Here is a 6697-nt window from a genome sequence, read left to right on the forward strand (position 1 = left end):
AGGACTCTGTTTGCGCTCAGCCATTGTTGTGAGTGTGCACGCCAGGGGCTGCCACACATTTATACAGCCGTATTCCGCATATGACTATGAAAGGCGTAAGAGGAAGTAGTTCCTTCCAAATTAGACGATCCGAATTGTATAGTTTCTTTCCACTGCGTTCATTTTAATGGAAGAACTACAAATTTAACCCAGAGTACTAAAATATCGATATTATAATATGAGAATCGATTCTAGAACATAAATTGCTGGTATCGGAAGAATCGATATTTCAGTATCGATCCGCACACCACTAATAGAAGCAGAACCAAGTCGTATGTGTGGAGGGACAGTAATTGTGTGTGTATATGTAAGCATTTAAACACTGCAGAGAGTAAAATTAACAGTAATAGTATTGTAGAAATTAATTTCACCGAAACAATAACGTGGCGCACAGTGTGACATCAAAAAATGCGCACACCTTTGACGCTGCGTTTTCTCCGTTTTTCTCGTCCACACATAAATGCAAAAACTGAGTTTTCAAAAATATCCACCCTGGCCGGAGTTTTTAAAAATCTCCGTTTTCAGTGACCAAAAACGCCGTTTACGTGTGGACGAAAGGTACAAACGCATAGAAAAACCTGCATTTTCAAAAATACCCGGGTACATGTGGACGTAGCCTAAGTTTTAAATTAAATTGCTCTGGATTTTGATGCCCACTTAATTTTTTGTTCATCAAACCTTATAGTGTGCTACTGAATACGTACAACCCTCCTTTGCCATAAAATCCCAGGTTTGGCTCTAAATAAGTACTATGTACTAATTTCTGTTTACGTGTATGACAATAGTTGGTAAAGAGAGAAGAAATGTGTACTGAAGTAAATAAAAAAACAGATATAATTGCTCAGTTTCCTGCAGGTGAAACTAAGACATAACAGCTGATGGTGGAGGGCTTAGAGGAGGAAGCCCTCCCCCGGTAGCGGGATCAATGCACATAAATGGAAGAGGTCACAGACCTTTGACATCTCCTTTCAGCCGGGGGAGGGGCACAGGCCTTTGTGAAATTGGCTTTAATGATCCAGTTGTCAGGCGTGTCATACACCAGCATACAGTACATACAGTTTCAATTTACAATTTTAGGTCTTTCCTCTTCACACTCAGGTTTTACACATTTAACTAATCCAACAGCAACAAGTGTCAGGTTTGGATAAAGAAAAGTGATATTCTGTCTGCATCCAGCTGCCTTGTTTCTAGCTTCATCACTCCCACTTCTTTTTTCACCCTTTTCTCCCATCTCTTCCCCTCTGGAGGCTCACCAGCTCTTCTCAAACCTTATTTGTGCTTCTCCTCTTCTTCCTTTCATGATGCATTTTTCAAGAGACAATCATTAAAAAGGAAACATGGAGGACCACTTTCTACAGTGTTTGCTGTTTCCATGGTTCTGCAGAGATGATATTGAAAAATTAAAATTAGCAAGATGCCAAATATTAAATATTCACTCGGATGAATGAGAGCTTCAAAACACACGGTGAACTGTTCTTTCTGCTGCTTTTTAAGTGAATAGAATGGGAGACAGATGTGATTCTCTGCAGAAGAAAGAAAAACATACAGCCCTTACGTGGCCCCTGTAGTCTGAATATTTGCTTTCATTTATTTAGACTCACAACATTACAAGTGAACACAGTGTTCCTGGCATTCTTGGCCCCCAATAAAAATAAACACAAAGACAGGTTAAAGGTTTACGAGCATCCATGTGGAACACGTTTGGCTTCGCACATCATGGCTGAGATGCTCTTTGAATTTTTATGTTTTGCTGAAAAGGGCCAGTTAATCTTTGATATACAGTGACACGGTAAGGTTAGCTAGTCACATCAGACACAGTTACTGCTAAAAAGCACTAAAGAGATCTCATTAGGAATCAGAAAACATCTTCTTCTCCTGAAAGTGAACCTCGATTTATCTGTAATTTATTTGCATTTACCAACAAGTATTTTTTTTGTAGGAGATCTGACCTCTGTTTGCAAGAAGTGGGACGTAATGCTTCTTTACGAGGGAGGGATGGAAATTTACTGCATTTCCAGCTTGTAGTCACACTACAGAACAACATATGTGAGACAAATGCATTAAATTGAATTTTTCTTTAATTAAAAAAGCTACAAAATAAATATAAAACAATATCAATTAGCTTGAACCTCAAACAACGGCAACAGTTAAGCTGCCGAGATATTAATGCAGATGCAGTAATAATTTCAATAATACAAATAAATGTAAAAACACACATTTTATATACTGAATATTTTAACTTTTTATATTTTTAGGATGTTCTGCTGACAAAATTTACACACTTTTGTTTAAGTAAGCAAGTCAAATTTTAGTGCTTACTTTTTCTTGCTGTGGCACTGATGGAAACACTGATATTTTAATGAACTACGTTTTTGATGACAGAACAGGTTTTGGTGACACAATCGTATTGACAACACGGGATATGAGGATAAAACCTGAATAGAGGGTCATGACTCCTGCCTCAGCAATTTGATGAATGGCGCCTATATTGAGGACCACCTGTTTTCTGGGGCTTGTCACACTGCAGCCGAAGAAGTGTGAAAACAATAGTGCTGATCTCTTTAGTTGGGATTTTGTCCCTCGTGCCATCTGCACTCGTGATCAGAAAAGGGCACATTCACTGAAAAGTACTTCAGAAAGGATCAACAGAAACATCTGCTGGTTACCCCCGGAGGTGTTTTTGTGATCTCAAAACTGGTATCATGGATGATCTGATTTAGTTTCATTGATCAGTATATAAAATTTGCTTGAAGCCACCATGGAATCTGAATCCACTATGTTACTGATTAAATGGATAGTCAGTCGGTTTGAATCTTTTTGTTATGACAGTGAATACAACCCTCAGTGATCTGACAGAGCCCGGTTTATCATAACAGCAAATGAACACAAATCTTCTTTGTGAAGGAAAAAAAGAGAAAGGCACAAGGCCAACTGAGTAAACAACACGACATGAACACCAAAAGCAGAGCCCCAAAAATTACAGTGAGAGAATAATAACAGGAAAATAAATAAATCTGTTACCCTGGTGACAATTGTCTGAGCACGAATGGATGTGACATAGTCATTTATCTACAACCTGGTTAATTTTTTTTTTTCACAAGCGAAATGTCATGCTGCATTTTTGGAAAACCTCTTTGCCTCATAACAGGTTTCCAGCACAATAAAACAATGGATGAGAAGATGGGGAAGAAAAGGAAGGTAGACCAGCATCGTAAGGAAAGAAAAGGTCGGATAATGCTCCGCCCAAATAAGATGTGTTATTATTTTAAATAGGACATCGTTTGAAGGCAAACAGAAATGAGGTGCATCTTACTTAATTTGTAGTTTTGAACGATCCAATGTGCATGGTTTTATGAAAAAGGGAGGGAACCTTCAGGTGTTTAATGAAACAACAGTTTAGAATTTTTTAAAGCTTTACTTGAGACTTCAGATTAAAAAGTTAAGATGCAAAAGTCACTGAAAGCAAGCCAGTCAGAGCCTTCACAAAGCAACATGAGAAAGAGATATCTCCTTCAAGGCTAAAGAGAGAGACCTGTCCTAGTGCACGAATGCTGTCATGGGGCCTTAGTTATCTCCACCAAGATTAAGTCCCAATTGTTCACCAGGAACAAAGGCAGCCAGTGAGGAAACCAGCCCCCCAAGGGCCAGATGGTCAGCGCTCAGAGCCCCCCTGACCCCTCCATTCCTTGTCCTCTTTGACAGGGCTGCGCGTGCTCCACGCAAGACAGGCCACCCAGCTAATTGACAAATGAATGATTACTCATGTGATACTGTACTCATTTAAAGTTCCTGCTGTGAAGCAGTAAAAAATAAGCAGAACGTCTACTGTAAGCACCCCCGTGCATCTGGTACAGTGCCAAATGTGCTGTGGATGGAAGAATGTTGTAATATGCACAGGCTCCAAATAAACCTGCTGCTCACTCTTATCTGATATGACTTTATCTAAGCTGTTGAAGCTTGTTTCAACACCAAGCCTTAGGCAACTGTTACAGTATTCAGCAGACACACAAGTATTAGTGACCTGGCTCCAGGCATAGTCGGCATGGCTTTCCTAACAATGAATAATTACCAACAAGTACTGAAGCAATCACAGTGGATAAATGGACTGATTGCTAAAATGATCATGTTAAAGCTTGGCTGCACTCTCTCTCACACATCTTGTGGGGACATCTAATTGACATAATGCTTACCCTAGCCCCTTACCCCAATCCTAACTATGAAAAATGAATGCCTAACCATATCCTTTACCCTAAACCTAACTATAACCCAATTGTAACCCCTAAAACCTATAAAAAACAAACAAACAAAAAAACAACAACCTTCCAAGCTGTGAGGACAAGGATTATGGTCCAAGGGCTGTTGTTCCCCACAAGTATAGCAAACTTCCAATTTTTGGTGCCCACAAAGATATAAACACACACACACACACACACACACACACACACACACACACACACACACACACACACACACACACACACACACACACAGAGAGAGGGAGAGAGAGAGAGAGCCAGCGTTTACAGCTGAACATCAATGACATCCCGATTTGCACCAAAACAAATTAAGGCCTCGAGGAAAATAAGAAAAAAAAAACGCAGTTCAAACGCAAGCCTACCTTATATGTAACGCAGAAAGTCACATTTCCACGGGGATTGGGGTCCGTGTGTAAACTTGCGCTCTCCGGTTCCGACGCCAGTATCAACGTTGCTGCTGCTTTGGGCGCTCGGCTGCTCACAGCTGATCACAGCCGACGAAGCAACAACGTGACGTCAGGAAGCTACAGTACGTACCGTTTGGTTCAAATCAGCGGAAGTTCGGCTAAGGTTGTTCTTTGTGATCGCTTGTTTATCAAATGGGAGGAAAAAGGCAAAAGAGGTCGTCCAAAGCTAGTAAATGAATAGTAACCATCGACGACATGTATAAGTAGTTTTTTGTTTTTTGTTTTATTATAGTTTAAACGTGCAGTAAGAACTATATTAGGTACTACTAACTTTACGTTACAATATAGCGTCGACAGCATGATATTTGCTCGGTTGATTCGCAGATATAAGAAAAATAAACAGTTTGCACGAAAGACTAATGATAAACATGCCAAGAAAGTGAAAAGAACGAGTCAACAATCTCACCGAAACACGAACATACATCTACACACACCTGAAAATGAAGGTTATGTTTAAGTTGCATTTTTTTAAACATGCATACTTATACCTTTAGGTGATTGTATGGTGATTGCGCAAACTGTTCAAAACCTGCTTTTGGTTTTCAGATCAAAATGCTGTCAGATCCCTCTGTATGTACAAATCATTAATACACTGGGGGTACACGAAAGCATGGTCTTTAATGCTGCATAGCTTTGATAGATACTTCTGGTCATATAAAGGAATATGAATACGAAACATACGCGACATGTGGACTTTGCACCCCTTGTCATAAAGTCAAGCTCAATGGGCTTATTCAAGTTCTTGAAAACGAGTGAGCTCTCTCGATAAATTGTAAAACATCGCCCCCTGTCGTATGACATCAAGAAGAAGTTATTACGCAGTACAGCAAACAATTCTTGTGCAATAGATGCGCTTTTAAAAATGTGCAGCATTTACAGGAAACAAATGAACAGACATTAAATCAGAGAGAGAAGTATGTGCTTCACTGTATTCCAAACCTTTCCAGGCTGTAGCCTTGGTGGTTCTTGTTTGGCTCTTTTGGTTGTTCCTGGACATCCTAACCAATTTCCTCTCATCTGAGGGTGAAAGCCAAAGTCTGGAAGATGAGCCAAAGTGATGATACATCAGTATATTGGTTTGAACTGCAGATCTGAGTTTGCAGTTGTTTAGAAATAGCTCCAAGAGACCTTCCCAGATTATGTCTTTTAACATACTGCTGAACCTCAGCACCACTTATTAAAAGATTTAACTGAGTGTAAGTATATATTTGAGCCTGTATATGTACTCTTGACACTGTGTGGAGTAGAGAAAATCTAAAATAAATTAAAATTTGCGCACCCAAGTATTTCTTTAGATGTATGCTGCTCAACCATTGCACCCTGGAAAAAGAACCATCCAAAGAAATAAGTAAAAGTTCCAAATTGCCATGACAGTTATGGGCAAGATGAGTCTATGTAAACTTTCATAACTGACTGTACATGTTAGTTATGAAAGAATAATTTTGAGAGTGTGGTTTTGTTGCACATAATGTAAGCCAGTGGAGAATAGATTAAGCTAGTTAAAGCTCAGCTTTAACTTAAAAATAACATCAGGAATTAAAAAATATATATAGATTAGTAATAATATAATCATTACAATTAATAATATATTATTCTAATATATGCTGTTATTATTATTATTATGTAATTGTCATAACATTTAGATACAGTGTTTATAGTACTTCCTATGGATATTCGGATGAATGGTTTTGCTGTTTGTGTCGTGAACATTATTTTTTATTAACAGTCTAACCAACAGTATTTCTAAAAGTCTTTAAAAAAAAGAAAAAAGAACCAAATAGAATCTCTATATATCAACATTAAAGATAAATATTTTTAAACTTAATTTAAGTTTATTCTTCCTCGGATGGTAGATTTTCAGTGAGATCATAACGTTTAGGCAACTTTTTAACGTTTGGGAGCAGCAACGTGTTGCCTTCCAGTTTGTGATGTAGA

At 38.5% G+C, this 6697-nt stretch overlaps 1 protein-coding gene across 1 annotated transcript in view; it reads right to left on the reverse strand.

Annotated features, from left to right (window-relative positions):
* greb1l (GREB1 like retinoic acid receptor coactivator) overlaps window positions 1-4954 on the reverse strand; it is a 46308-nt gene extending 41354 nt beyond the window's left edge. Inside the window, exon 1 of the mRNA XM_026150294.1 lies at window positions 4658-4954. The gene's annotated coding sequence lies outside the window, so the exon portion shown is untranslated. The remainder of the gene's footprint in view (window positions 1-4657) is intronic.
* Between the last annotated feature and the right edge of the window lie 1743 nt (window positions 4955-6697).

This window comes from Astatotilapia calliptera, chromosome 18 (genome assembly GCF_900246225.1).
Source record: "Astatotilapia calliptera chromosome 18, fAstCal1.2, whole genome shotgun sequence".
NCBI classification, from domain to species: domain Eukaryota; kingdom Metazoa; phylum Chordata; class Actinopteri; order Cichliformes; family Cichlidae; genus Astatotilapia; species Astatotilapia calliptera.